Source organism: Mobula hypostoma, chromosome 9 (assembly GCF_963921235.1).
Source record: "Mobula hypostoma chromosome 9, sMobHyp1.1, whole genome shotgun sequence".
NCBI lineage: Eukaryota > Metazoa > Chordata > Chondrichthyes > Myliobatiformes > Myliobatidae > Mobula > Mobula hypostoma.
This window is the reverse complement of record NC_086105.1, coordinates 7,083,763-7,099,979: the sequence shown is the minus strand read 5'-3', so window position 1 is coordinate 7,099,979 and position 16,217 is coordinate 7,083,763.

Here is a 16,217-nt window from a genome sequence, read left to right as displayed (position 1 = left end):
ACTTCCGTTGTTCACTGATTAAAGCGATGAGGGAGATTGAAACATCGAAGCGAGTGCAGAAGGTGAGTGCCGGCTGCATATCTTTTGAATCAATTGTTCTGTACTGGAGAGGGGAGAGCCTACTGCTGCTTTCTGTGTTTTGGATGTGGACTTTGGACTATAGACTCTAGTTTTTATATTCTGTGTTTTAACCTCTGATCTTCTCGTTTTTTTTTGCATGGGGAGGAGTATTTGGGGGATAATGTGCCTGATCTGTTTTGTTCTTCTTTTCTGTGGGAGGAGGGATTTGGAGGTCGATGTGCCTGATCCATTTTGCTTGTTTTTTTGTGTGGGGAGAGGGATTTGAGGGAGGGTGTCAATGTGCCTGATCCGCTAAGTTTTTTTTTGTGCAGGAAGAGGGACTAGGGGAATCAATGTGCCTGATTCATTTTGTTGTTCTTTTGTGTGGCAGGAGGGATTTGGAGGTCAATGAGCCTAATCCGTTTTGCTCAGTTTTTGTGCAGGAAGAAGGATCTGGGGGTTGATATGCCTGATTCATTTTTGTTTGTTTTTTTATGTGTGGGGAGGGAGATTTGGGAGTCGATATGCCTGATCCATTTTGCTCGGTTTTTGTGTGGGGGGGAGTGATTTGGGGGTTGATGTGCCTGATCCGTTTTTGTTCGTTTTTTTACACCGGAGAAAGGATTTGGGGGTTGTTGCGTTTGTTCTGTTTTTGTTCGTTTTTTTTATGCAGGAGGAGTGATTTGGGAGTTGCTGATTGTGCTGCTTTTCTTTCCTTTCTTGATTTCATGGCTACCTGGAGAAATGAAGGATTTCATACTTGTACGAGGGGTGATTGGTAAGTTTGTGGCCCAAAGTAGAAGGAGTCAATTTTAGAAAACCTAGCACGTTTATTTTTCAACATAGTCCCCTCCTATATGTACACACTTAGTCCAACGGTCGTGGAGCATACAGATCCCTTTTTTGTAGAAGTGGTTCACAGCAGGGGTGATTGATAAGTCATGGCCTAAGGTAGAAGGAGATGAGTTATTAACTTCAAACTTTCTGCATTATCACTCAGAGAGTTGAACTGCACGTGCATGTAACAAGAGTGTCTTGGACCTCCAGGTGGTCCACAGCAGGGGCGATTGATAAGTTTGTGGCCTTAGGTAAAAGGAAATGAGTTATACAGCTTTCCCTCCCCCACCCCTTGATCGTTCCCTTTACTGGTTTTTCACCTGGCACCTACCAGCCTTCTCCTTCCCACCCTCCCCCCACCTTCTTTATAGGGCCCCTGCCCCCTCCCTCTTCAGTCCTGACGAAGGGCCTCAGCCCAAAACGTTGTCTGTTCGTTTCCACTGATGCTACCCGAGCTGCTGAGTTCCTCCAGCATGTTGTGCGTGCTCCTTCTCCTGATGATCTCAGATCAAATGCTAATTTCAATTTTGCAGAAAACTCTTGTGCTTTAGTTGCCACCAACAAGAACCAGAAAACTTAGCACGCATGCTGAGCTCGTTGACTTCATTAACTTTGCCTCCAACTTTCACCCTGCCCTCAAGTTTACCTGGTCCATTTCTGACACCTCCTTCCTCTTTCTAGATCTTTCTGTCTCTATCTCTGGAGACAGCTTATCTACTGATGTCTACTATAAGCCTACTGACTCTCACAGCTATCTGGACTATTCCTCTTCTCACTCTGTCTCTTGCAAAAATGCCATCCCCTTCTCGCAATTCCTCAGTCTCCGCCGCATCTGCTCTCAGGATGAGGCTTTTCATTCCAGGACAAGGGCGATGTCCTCCTTTTTTAAAGAAAGGGGTTTCCCTTCCTCCACTATCAACTCTGCTATCAAACGCATCTCCCCCATTTCACGCACATCAGCTCTCACTCCATCCTCCCGTCACCCAACTAGGAATAGGGTTCCCCTGGTCCTCACCTACCACCCACCAGCCTCCGGGTCCAACATATTGTTCTCCGTAACTTCTGCCACCTCCAACGGGATCCCACCACTAAGCACATCTTTCCCTCACCCCCTTCTGTTTTCTGCAGGGATCGCTCCCTACGCGACTCCCTTGTCCATTTGTCCCCCCCATCCCTCCCCACCGACCTCCCTCCCGGCACTTATCCTTGTAAGCGGAACAAGTGCTACACATGCCCTTACACTTCCTCCCTTACCACCATTCAGGGCCCCAGAAAGTCCTTCCAGGTGAGGCGACACTTCACCTGTGAGTTGGCTGGGGTGATATACTGCATCCGGTTATCCTGATGTGGCCTTCTATATATTGGTGAGTCCCGACACAGACTGGGAGATCGTTTCACTGAACACCTACGCTCTGTTCTCCAGAGAAAGCAGGATCTCCTAGTGGCCACACATTTTAATTCCACGTCCCATTCCCATTCTGATATGTCTATTCACGGCCTCCTCTACTGTAAAGATGAAGCCACACTCAGGTTGGAGGAACAACACCTTATATTCCGTCTGGGTAGCCTCCAACCTGATGGCATGAACATTGACTTCTCTAACTTCCGCTAATGCCCCACCTCCTCTTCGTACCCCATCCATTATTTATTTATATACACACATTCTTTCTCTCTCTCTCCTTTTTCTCCCTCTGTTCCTCTGACTATACCCCTTGCTCATCCTCTAGGTTTTTTCCCCCCTCCCCCTTTTCCTTCTCCCTGGGCCTCCTGTCCCATGATCCTCTCATATCCCCTTTGCCAATCACCTGTCCAGCTCTTGGCTCCATCCCTCCTCCTCCTGTCTTCTCCTATCATTTTGGATCTCCCTCTCCCCCCTCCCACTTTCAAATCTCTTACTATCTCTTCCTTCAGTTAGTCCTGACGAAGGGTCTCAGCCTGAAACGTCGACTGTACCTCTTCCTACAGATGCTGCTTGGCCTGCTGCGTTCACCAGCAACTTTGATGTGTGTTTCCTGAAAACTTAGCATGTGATTTATAAATTGGAGACATTTGATGTGAGAGTCACTGTTGAGAAAAATTATTTATTTAAGTAGTGTAAATCCACCGGCTGACTTGCATGAATGGTTTTCATTTAGTGCTGCAGATTTGTATTATGTTAAATGTTAACAAGTAATTCATTTTCCTTGCATGTGGCTTTTAAAGTCTGCTGGAAGGTATTTCACTTCCTCTCTGGGAAATACTTCAGATTTTATTTATTAATGCATTTTATTGACTATAACAGATGTAGTCACAGTTTCCAATTTCAGTAACAATGACTGGATTGTTGACTGGAATCTAGTAAAACATCATGAGCATTTTTTCCCCTTTTTGCCAGAGTAACATTCCACGTAGTACTGATGGTTCAGCTGCGGCATTTCAAGTGAACACACAACTCACTTATTTTCATTGTCATATCCTGGCCTTTGGTGGTAACTGCTTCGTTTTCTCTGACAAAACATAGAATGCTGGAAGTATGTAGCGGGTCAAGTAACATCTGTAGAGGCTAAGAACATAAGAAATAGGAACAGGAGTAGACCATCTGGTCCATCAAGCCTGCTCCACCATTTAATAAGATCATGGCTGATCTGGCCATGGGCTCAACTCCACCTACCTGCCTTTTTTCCATAACCCTTAATTCCTCTACTATGCAAAAGGAGCAGGTTAATTGAGATGGTAGTGAGGAAGGCTAATGCAATGTTAACAACAGGAATTCTGCAGATGCTGGAAATTCAAGCAACACGCATCAAAGTTGCTGGTGAACACAGCAGGCCAGGCAGCATCTCTAGGAAGAGGTGCAGTCGATGTTTCAGGCCGAGACCCTTCGTCAGGACTAACTGAAGGAAGAGTGAGTAAAGGATTTGAAAGTTGGAGGGGGAGGGGGAGATCCAAAATGATAGGAGAAGACAGGAGGGGGAGGGATGGAGCCGAGAGCTGGACAGGTGATAGGCAATAGGGATACGAGAGGATCATGGGACAGGAGGTCCGGGAAGAAAGACAAGGAGGGGAGGGACCCAGAGGATGGGCAAGGGGTATATTCAGAGGGACAGAGGGAGAAAAAGGAGAGTGAGAGAAAGAATGTGTGTATAAAAATAAGTAACAGATGGGGTACGAGGGGGAGGTGGGGCATTAGCGGAAGTTAGAGAAGTCGATGTTTTCGCCGCATCTGCTCTCAGGATGAGGCTTTTCATTCTAGGACGAGGGAGATGTCTTCCTTTTTTAAAGAAAGGGGCTTCCCTTCCTCCACTATCAACTCTACTCTTAAACGCATCTCCCCCATTTCACGTACATCTGCTCTCACTCCATCCTCCCGCCACCCCACTAGGAATAGTGTTCCCCTGATCCTCACCTACCACCCCACCAGCCTCCGGGTCCAACATATTATTCTCCGCAACTTCCACCACCTCCAACCGGATCCCACCACTAAGCACATCTTTCCCTCCCCCCCTCTCTCTGCATTCCACAGAGAGAATGTCCATTCCCCTTGTCCATTCGTCCCCCCCATCCCTCCCCACTGATCTCCCTCCTGGCACTTATCCGTGTAAGCGGAACAAGTGCTACACATGCCCTTACACTTCCTCCCTTACCACCATTCAGGGCCCCAAACAGTCCTTCCAGGTGAGGCAACACTTCACCTGTGAGTCGGCTGGGGTGATATACTGCGTCCGGTGCTCCCGATGTGGCCTTTTATATATTGGCGAGACTCGACGCAGACTGGGAGACCGCTTTGCTGAACACCTACGCTCTGTCCGCTAGAGAAAGCAGGATCTCCCAGTGGCTGCACATTTTGATTCCACATCGCATTCCCATTCTGACATGTCTATCCATGGCCTCCTCTACTGTAAAGATGAAGCCACACTCAGGTTGGAGGAACAACACCTTATATTCCGTCTGGGTAGCCTCCAACCTGATGGCGTGAACATCAACTTCTCTATCTTCCGTTAATGCCCCACCTCCCCCTCGTACCCCATCCATTATTTATTTATATACACACATTCTTTCTCTCTCTCTCCTTTTTCTCCCTCTGACTATACCCCTTGCTCATCCTCTAGGTTTTTTCCCCCCTTCCCCCTTTTCCTTCTCCCTGGGCCTCCTGTCCCATGATCCTCTCATATCCCCGTTGCCAATCACCTGTCCAGCTCTTGGCTCTATCCCTCCCCCTCCTGTCTTCTCCTATCATTTTGGATCTCCCCCTTCCCCCTCCCACTTTCAAATCTCTTACTATCTCTTCCTTCAGTTAGTCCTGACGAAGGGTCTCGGCCTGAAACGTCGACTTCACCTCTTCCTGGAGATGCTGCCTGGCCTGCTGCGTTCACCAGCAACTTTGATGTGTGTTGCTAATACAATGTTATCTAGCTTTCGTTGGATTCATTAGGTCCTAACTTTCTACACTAGCCTACCATAGAGTCATAGAGAAGTACAGCACAGAAACAGGCCAAGATGCTAAAAACCATTTAAACTGCTACTCCAATAACCTGCAGTGATATCATAGCCCTCCATATCCCTACTATCCATGTACCTATCCAAACTTCTCTTAAACGTTGAATTCCGGTTTGCATGCACCACTTGTGCTGGCAGCTCATTCCATACTCGCATGACCCTCTGAGTGAAGAGGTTTCCCCCCATGTTCCCTTTAAAATTCTCACCTTTCACCCTTAACCCATGACCTCTGGTTGTAGTCCCACCCAACCTCAGTGCAAAAAGCCTGCTTGCATTTACCCTATCTATACCACTCATGATTTTGTACACCTCTATCAAATCTCCTCTCAATCTTCTACATTATAAATTCTACAGTCCTAACCTATTCAATCTTTCCTCAGAATTAGGGTCCCCCGGCAACATCCCTGTAAATTTTCTCTGCACTCTTTCAAACTTGTTTACATCTTTCTATGGGACCATGTGCGACCTTGTGAAAGGCCTTGCTAAAATTCAAGCAGACAACATCCACCGCACTACCATCATCTATCTTTAAATTACCTCTTCAAAAAACTCAACAAGGTTCATTACGCATGCATTTCCACATACAGAGCCATGTTTACTCCTCCTAACCAGACTCTGTTTACCTAAGTACTGTTAGAGCTTGTAACTCAGAATTCCCTCCAGCAACTTCCCCACTACTAATGTCGGGCCGACCGCCTGTAGTTCTCTGGCCTGTACTTGTTATCTTTTTTAATCAACAGAAAACTTTTAGCACCTTCCAGTCTTAAGGCAATTCATCCATGGCTACGGATGAAGCAAATATCTCTGCAAGAGCCTCCACAATTTTTTCTCTAGCCTCTCACAAAGTCCAAGTATTTTTCCATCTTAATGTGCTGTAATACCTCCTCTCTGGTAATGTGTGTACTCTCGATCCATCTCCCCTTACTTCTCTTATCTCTTGAGCAATCATGATTTTTTCCTTAGTAAACACCGAGGAGAAATATTTGTTAAAAACCCCACCTATCTCCTGTGGTTCGAGACATAAGAGGCCCTGATGATCTCTGTGAGTACCTACTCTCTCCCTAACCTCCCTCTAACTCTTAGTGCGAGAATCTCTTGGGAGTTTCCTTAAGCTTTTCTGCCAGACCCATCTCTTACCCTCTCCTTGTCCTCCTGATTTTGCTCTTAAGAATATTCAAATCTTTTTCTAGCCATTGAGGGATCCACTCAATCCCATCCACCTAAACCTGATGCATACTTCCTGTATTTTCTTAATCAGAGCTTCAATACCTCTCGTCAACCAAGGTTCCCTAAACTTGCCAGGTTTACCCTTCACCCTAACAGGAACATATTGCTCTTAGGCTCTTGATAAAACATTTTAAAAAGCCTCTCACTTGCTATTTATTCCTTTCCCTTCAGCTAGGCTCTCCCAATTGACCTGTGCTAGATCCTGCCTAATCCCCCCAAATTAGTCCTGCAATAGTTTGGTACCTTAACCTGCCCTGTAGACCTGTCCAATCCTTTTCCATAACTGTTAAAACTAATAGAATTACGGTCACTAGAGCTAAAGTGCTCCCTGACTGTCACTTTAGTTACCTGCCCTGCCTCTTTCCATAAGAGTAGGTTCAATACTGCATTTCCTCAAGTTGGGCCCTCTATAGATTGACTCAAAAGTTCAAAGTACATTTATTATGAAAATATGCATACATTATACAACCTTAAGATTTGTCTCCTTACAGGTAGCCACAAAGCAAGAAATGCAAAAGAACCCACTGACAGAAAAGAAGACCAACAAACCCCCAATATTCAGAGAGGGCAAAAAAACTCGGGAAACCTTCCGGACATATTTCACAAATTCCACCTTGTCCCAGCTTTAACTATTCTGAGTGGTCCAGTCAATACCAGGAAACATAAATTCTCCCACCAATAAATCCCTATTATTCTTACAACCATGAGCAAGTGGCAGTATCTACACACCTGCTGTCATGCCTGGGGCAGCTATATCCTGGAGGACTGATCTGCCAGTCTTGCCTTTCTCGCAGAATGTTTCTGAGTCCTCAGAGTCAATGCATGCTCTTAAGTTTGTTCGCCTCAAGCATTGAAATAAATGTAGTTCACTGAATATTTGTTTCCCTGCTTTTACTGTGCCCCTATCTGTCCTGATTACCAGACTTGCTTTCCCATGATTTGTTCCTGTTCAGAGATCTGGCCCCCTAACCCCACCAGTCTAGTTTAAACCTCCATGTAACACTAACCAATTTTCCTGCAAGGATATTGGTCCTTCTCTGATTCAACTGCAACCCATCCCTCTTGAACAGATTACATCTAACCTAGGAGAGATCCCATTAGAACAAGAACTTGAATCCCTGCCCCCACATCAGGTCCCCAACTGCAAATTCATCAGGCCTTTCCTTCTACTTTTGACCTCACTAGGACACAGCACCAGGAGTAACCCAGAGATCACTACACTCAAGGTCCTGCTTCCTAACTTATTACCCAAGTCCCTATACTTATTCTGCAGAACCTGGGATACCCTTGACCCTGGCACCTAGGACAAAACACACCACCTTGGCGTTTCTTCTGTGGCCTCAGGGCCTCCTGTCTGACCCCTCATGATGAAGTGTCCTATCACCTTTCTCTTCTGAGCCTCAAAGCTGTCAAAGTGATAGAGACCTGACTACTGCTAATCACCCCTGAAAGAATATTATCACCCCCCCCGCAGAAGACTCCTATACCTGTTAATGAGGGGACAGGACACGAGGCAATCCTCCACTGACTTCATACTCACCTCAGTTTTCCTGATAGTCACCCATTATATGGAGCCTATTCCTTGGGTGTGACCATCTCAATAAAAGTCTCAACTATGAAGCTTAATCTATGAAATTTTATCCCCCCCTTGTTCAATCCCTTCCTACCTATGTTCGTGACACTTCTCACGCTCTTAAACTTTTCGATGATTTTAAGTTCCCTGGCCCTCACCACTTTATTTTCACCATGGATGTCCAGTCCCTATATACTTCCATTCCCCATCATGAAGGTCTCAAAGCTCTCCGCTTCTTTTTGGATTCCAGACCTAACCAGTTCCCCTCTACCACCACTCTGCTCCGTCTAGCGGAATTAGTCTTTACTCTTAATAATTTCTCCTTTGGCTCCTCCCACTTCCTCCAAACTAAAGGTGTAGCTATGGGCACCCGTATGGGTCCTAGCTATGCCTGCCTTTTTGTTGGCTTTGTGTTACAATCTATGTTCCAAACCTGTTCTGGTATCTGTCCCCCACTTTTCCTTCACTACATCGACGACTGCATTGGCGCTGCTTCCTGCACACATGCTGAGCTCGTTGACTTCATTAACTTTGCCTCCAACTTTCACCCTGCCCTCAAGTTTACCTGGTCCATTTCCGACACCTCCCTCCCCTTTCTAGATCTTTCTGTCTCTGTCTCTGGAGACAGCTTATCCACTGATGTCTACTATAAGCCTACTGACTCTCACAGCTATCTGGACTATTCCTCTTCTCACCCTGTCTCTTGCAAAAATGCCATCCCCTTCTCGCAATTCCTCCATCTCCGCTGCATCTGCTCTCAGGATGAGGCTTTTCATTCCAGGACGAGGGAGATGTCCTCCTTTTTTAAAGAAAGGGGCTTCCCTTCCTCCACCATCAACTCTGATCTCAAATGCATCTCCCCCATTTCACGCACATCTGCTCTCACTCCATCCTCCCGTCACCCCACTAGGCATAGGGTTCCCCTGGTCCTCACCCACCAGCCTCCAGGTCCAACATATTATTCTCCATAACTTCCGCCACCTCCAACGGGATCCCACCACGAAGCACTTCTTTCCCTCCCCCCCCCGCCCCCGCTTTCGGCAGGGATCGCTCCCTATGCAACTCCCTTGTCCATTCGTCCCCCCCATCCTTCCCCACTGATCTCCCTCCTGGCACTTATCCGTGTAAGCGGAACAAATGCTACACATGCCCTTACCACCATTCAGGGCCCCAGACCGTCCTTCCAGGTGAGGCGACACTTCACCTGTGAGTCACCTGTGAGTCAGCTGGGGTGATATACTGAGTCCGGTGCTCCCGATGTGGCCTTTTATATATTGGTGAGACCCGACGCAGACTGGGAGATCGTTTTGCTGAACACCTACGCTCTGTCCGCGAGAGAAAGCAGGATCTCCCAGTGGCCACACATTTTAATTCCACATCCCATTCCCATTCTGATATGTCTATCCACGGCCTCCTCTACTGTAAAGATGAAGCCACACTCAGGTTGGAGGAGCAACACCTTATATTCCGTCTGGGTAGCCTCCAACCTGATGGCATGAACATTGACTTCTCTAACTTCCACTAATGCCCCACTTCCCCCTCGTACCCCATCCATTATTTATTTATATACACACATTCTTTCTCTCTCTCTCCTTTTTCTCCCTCTGTCCCTCTCACTATACCCCTTACCCATCTCTGGGTTTCCCCCCCCCTCCCCCTTTTCCTTCTCCCTGGGCCTCCTGTCCCATGATCCTCTCATATCCCTTTTGCCAATCACCTGTCCAGCTCTTGGCTCCATCCCTCCCCCTCCTGTCTTCTCCTATCATTTTGGATCTCCCTCTCCCCCTCCCACTTTCAAATCTCTTACTATCTCTTCCTTCAGTTAGTCTTGACGAAGGGTCTCAGCCCGAAATGTCGACTGTACCTCCTCCTAGAGATGCTGCCTGGCCTGCTGCGTTCACCAGCAACTTTGATGTGTGTTGGAACAATGAAGCTCTCTGTTTCCCAGATAGTCCTGCAGAGTTGCTTGACCCGCTGTGTCAGGAACTGGCTGCACTTCCCATAGTTGTAGTCATCAGGGAGTATGTGAGGTCTCTGTAATAAAGGTAACTATCAATAACCTCATTATTATAATTATCATTATTGAAAATTATCTGGGCTGAAGTTTGTATAACCCAACAAAATGGAAATGATGTTTTAATTTAACATAGAAACATAGAAAACCTACACCACAATACAGGCCCTTCGGCCCACAATGCTGTGCCGAACATGTACTTACTTTAGAAATTACCTAGGGTTACCCATAGCCCTCTATTTTTCTAAGCTCCATGTACTTATCCAAGAGTCTCTTAAAAGACCCTATCGTATCTGCCTCACCACCGTTGCCAGCAGCCCATTCCACGAACTCACCACTCTCTGCGTAAAAAACTTACCCCTGACATCTCCTCTGTACCTTCTCCCAAGCACCTTAAAATTGTGCCTTCTTGTGTTAGCCATTTCAGCCCTGGGAAAAAGCCTCTGACTATCCACACGATCAATCATCATCTTATACACCTCTATCAGAACTGAGCACAGTACTCCAAGTGGGGTCTGAACAGGGTCCTATATAGCTGCAACATTATCTCTCGGCTCCTAAACTCAATCCCATGATTAATGCAGGCCAATGTACTGCAGGCTTTCTTAACCACAGAGTCAATCTGCACAGCAGTCTTGAGTGTCCTATGGACTCGGACCCCAAGATCCCCCTGATCCTCTACACTGCCAAAAGTTTTACCTGTATTCATATTTGATCCACCAAAATGAACTTACCTGGGTTGAACTCTATCTGTCACTCCTCAACTCATTTTGCATTGTATCGATGTCCCACTGTAACCTCTGACACCCCTCCACCCACTATCCACAACACCCCCAAACTTTGTATCATCAGCAAATTTACTAACCCATCACTCCACTTCCTCATCCAGGTCATATATAAAAATCACGAAGAGAAGGGGTCCCAGTACAGATCCCTGAGGCCCCCAACCACTGGTCACCAACCTCCATGCAGAATATGACCCATCTACAACCACTTTTTGCATTCTGTGGCCAAGCCAATTCTAGATCCACAAAGCAACATCCCCTTGGATCCCATGCCTCCTTACTTTCTCAATAAGCCTTGCATGGGTTACCTTATCAAATGCCTTGCTGAAATCCATGAACACTACATCTAGTGCTCTACCTTTATCAATGTGTTTAGTCACATCCTCAAAAAATTCAATCAGGTTCGTAACCCATAACCTGCCTTTGACAAAGCCATGCTGACTATTCCTAATCATATTGTGCTTCTCCAAATGTTTATAAATCCCGCCTCTCAGGATCTTTTCCATCAACTTACCAACCACTGAACTAAGACTCACTGGTGTATAATTTCCTGGGCTATATCTACTCCCTTTCTTGAATAATGGAACAATGTCAGCAACCTTCCAATCGTCCGGAACCTCCCCCGTCCTCATTAATGATGCGAAGATCATTGCCAGAGACTCAGCAATCTCCTCCCTCACCTCCCACAGTAGCCTGGGGTATATCTCATCGTGTCCCGGTGACTTATCCAACTTGATGCTTTCCAAATGCTCCAGCACATCCTCTTTCTTAATATCTATATGCTCAAGCTTTTCAATCCGCTGTGAATCATCCCTACAATCACCAATATCTTTTTCCGTAGTGAATACTGAAGCAAAGTATTCATTAAGTACTTCTGCTAACTCCTCCGGTTCCATACACACTTTTCCACTGTCACACTTGATTGGTCCTATTCGCTCACATCTTTTCCTCTTGCTCTTCACATACTTGTAGAATGCCTTGGGGTTTTCTTTAATCCTGCTCGCCAAGGCCTTCTCATGGTCCCTTCTGACTCTCCTAATTTCATTCCTAAGCTCCTTCCTGCTAGCCTTATAATCTTCGAGATCTCTGTCATCACCTAGTTTTTTGAAACTTTCATAAGCTTTTCTTCTTGATTAGATTTTCAACAGCCTTTTTACACCCTGGTTCTTGTACCCTACCTTCCTTTCTCTGTCTCATTGGAACGTACCTATGCAGAACGCCACGCATATATCCCCTGAAAATTTGCCACATTTCTGCCGTACATTTCCCTGAGAACATCTGTTCCCAATTTATGCTTCCAAGTTCCTGCCTAATAGTTCATATTTCTCCTTACTCCAATTAAATGCTTTCCTAACTTGTCTGTTCCTATCCCTCTCCAATACTATGGTAAAGGAGATAGAATTGTGATCACTATCTCCAAAATGCTCTCCCGCTGAGAGACCTGACACCTGATCAGGTAATTTTCCTATACCAAATCAAGTACAGCCTTTCTTCATGTAGGCTTATCTACATATTGTGTCAGGAAACCTTCCTGAACACACCTAACAAACTCCACCCCATCTAAACCCCTTGGTCTAGGGAGATGCCAGTCAATATTTGGGAAATTAAAATCTCCCACCAACCGTGTTATTATTGGGCAGTTTATAAAAAATACCCAGTAGAGTTATTGGCCCCTTCCTGTTTCTAACTTCTACCCACATACAGTCCCTCTATGACTTCCTCCTTTTCTGCAGCCATGACACTGTCTCCGATTAGCAACTCCTTTTCCTCCCTCCCTGTCCTTTCTGAAAATTCTAAAGCCTAGCACTCTAAGTAACCATTCCTGCCCTTGAACCATTCACGTCTCTGTAATGGCCACAACATCATACCTCCAAATACTGATCCACACTCTAAGCTCAAATGTTGACTTTGCTTTTTTCCATGGATGCTGCCTGGCCTGCTGAGTTCCTCCAGCCTTTTGTGCGTGTTATTCGGATTTCCAACATCTGCAGACTTTCTCTTGTTTGTAACTGTTCCTGAACCTGCTGGTGTGAGTTCTCAGTTCCTGATGGCAGCAGCGAGAAGAGAGCTTGTCCTGGGTGGTGGAGTTCTCTCGCGATGGGTACTGCTCATCATGCGACAGCATTTCATGTGGATATGCACAATGGTGGGGAGGGCTTTACCTGTGATGGACTGGCATATCCATCGCATTTGCAGGATTATCCGTTCTAGGGCATGGGTGCTTCCATACCAGGCAGTCAATATATTCACCACCACACATCTATAGTTTACTATAATATTGGATGGAATAATTCAAAGCTGCTGGATGGTCAAAAGATAAACAATTTTGAGTTGTTGGTTCTCTGTTTGACAGCAGATTTTCTGTTATTGCCCATAGAAGGAGAAATGTAGTAATATCTAAGATGCCTTATTACATTAGGCTTTTCCAATGCACGTGCAATCCTGTGCTATTTCTTGGTTTCATTACCCCTTTCAACAAAACAGCTGTTCTTTTGCATCAGACATCAAAGTTGCTGGTGAACGCAGCAGGCCAAGCAGCATCTATAGGAAGAGGCGCAGTTGACGTTTCAGGCCGAGATGCTTTGTCAGGACTTTTGCATCACTGATTTGTCTGTTCCTGTTTTTGTTCCCCTTTTGAGATACATTCTTTCAGCACATGATGGATGAGTTTAAGAAACTAGGTGCTAATCTATTACAAAAAACAATAAAAAAAATGTAGCTGCAGGAAATCCGTGGCTGTGGTATCTGTAGAGAGGCAGTGAATGTTTCAGCCACCCTCCATGGCTTCTGGCTTCTGTCTATACTTCTCAGCTCCTCGGTAAAGCAGCCAACATAATTAAAGATATCTCCCCCCTCCCCCCGCCACCATCAGGCCATGTCACATAACGTGGGCGATCATTGTCTTTCCATGACTGTGATCGTTCTTGGCAAATTTTTCTAGAGAAGTGGTTTGGTATTGTTTTCGTCTGGGCAGAACCTTTACAAGATGGGTGACCCCAGCCGTTATCAATACTCTTCAGAAATTGCCTAGCTTCAGTGGTCGCATGACCAAGACTTGTGATGTGCACCAGCTGCTCATACGACCATCCACTACCATCCGCTACCTGATCCCATGGATTCATGTTGCCCTGATCAGTAGCGGGGGGGGGGGCTATGCCGATGCTACACCTTGCCCAAGAGTGACCTACAAGCTAGCAGAGGGAGGGAGTGCCTTACACCTCTTTTAGTAGACACGTATCTCCATCCCACCACCCATTACCATGAAGCAGAAGATACAAAAGCATGAAAACACATCATAGTAATAATAATAATAATAATAATAGTAACTTACACAGGCACAATTAAGTGGCAAACATCATTCTCCAAAATCTTGCTTTAAAATACAAACCCATAAAAGAATTTGTTCTTTACAATAAGTACCAGCCTGATCCAGATTTAGAGTCAGAATTTCACAAATTATGTTATGACCAATCTGTTATTACAAATAGGCCAATATTTAATAACCATCTGGATATAATAATACAGGATATTCAAGCAAGAACAACTTACTAAAAAGATAACAGCAATTCCAAACACACATAACTTACATAAATCAATGTGAAAGGCACTGGAAATATGTTGAATTAAAAGAGGAAATTGAAAGCTTTGGAACATGAACTTAAATAACACATATCAAAGTTGCTGGTGAACGCAGCAGGCCAGGCAGCATCTCTAGGAAGAGGTACAGTCGACGTTTCAGGCCGAGACCCTTCGTCAGGACTAACTGAAGGAAGAGTTAGTAAGAGATTTGAAAGTTGGAGGGGGAGGGGGAGATCTAAAATGATAGGAGAAGACAGGAGGGGGAGGGATGGAGCCAAGAGCTGGACAGGTGATTGGCAAAAGGGATACGAGAGGATCATGGGACAGGAGGTCCAGGAAGAAAGACAGGGGGGGGGGGGTAACCTGATGGCATGAACATCGACTTCTCTAACTTTGGCTAATGCCCCACCTCCCCCTCGTACCCAATCTGTTATTTATTTTTATACACACATTCTTTCTCTCACTCTCCTTTTTCTCCCTCAGTGTCTCTGAATATACCCCTTGCCCATCCTCTGGGCTCCCCCCTCCTTGTCTTTCTTCCCGGACCTCCTGTCCCGTGATCCTCTCGTATCCCTTTTGCCAATCACCTGTCCAGCTGTTGGCTCCATCCCTCCCACTCCTGTGTTCTCCTATCATTTTGGATCTCCCCCTCTCCATCCAACTTTCAAATCTCTTACTAACTCTTCCTTCAGTTAGTCCTGACGAAGGGTCTCGGCCTGAAACGTTGACTGTACCTCTTCCTAGAGATGCTGCCTGGCCTGCTGCGTTCACCAGCAACTTTGATGTGTGTTGCTTGAATTTCCAGCATCTGCAGAATTCCTGTTGTGAACATGAACTTAATCGTCCAGATAGTGACATCTACAACCGGCACTCCATCCCAAGGGCATACAAAATAGCATTAAGCAATTAGGATGACACAGCAATATCTATGTAAATCGTCAGAAAGCCATAATACTAAACACCACTAGAATAGTCCGAAAGTTCCTGCCATATTGAGAGATGAATGTGCTAGTTTTACTAGCTTGAGCTGAGAGAAAAATAAATGATAATACTATTAACTTTATTTATATAGCACCTTTGATACATAAAGATGCAGGCTCAAAGTGCTTTACATAGATTGTAAAAATAAATTGGGGCAGAACAGTAACGTAGTGGTTTATACAACGTGACCTGGGTTCAATTCCTGAACTGCCCGTAAGGAGTTTGTACGTTCTTCCTGTGACCACGTGGGTTTCCTCCGGGTGCTCCAGTTTCCTCCCACAGTCTAAAGATATATGGGTTGGTAGGTTAGTTAGTCATTGTAAGTTGTCTCGTGATTAGGCTAGGATTAAATTGGATTGCTGGGTGGTGTGGTTCAAACGGCCGATTCCACACTGTATCTCAATAAATACATACATACATACATAAATAAATAAAAACATGAGACAAAATCAAAAATCATAAGTAAAGACAAATATTACAATATTGTGCAAAAGTCTTAGGCACATGTAACAACAATTCTGTAAAGTGAAGATGCTTTCAAAAATAATGAAAAGAGATGTTTCTAAGCATCACAAAATTACTATAAAGAGCAGTAAAGACAATAAACAGTAAAAAAAAACCCGTAAATCAAATCAATATTTAGTGTGACCACGCTTTGCCTTTAAAACTGCATCAATTTTCTTAG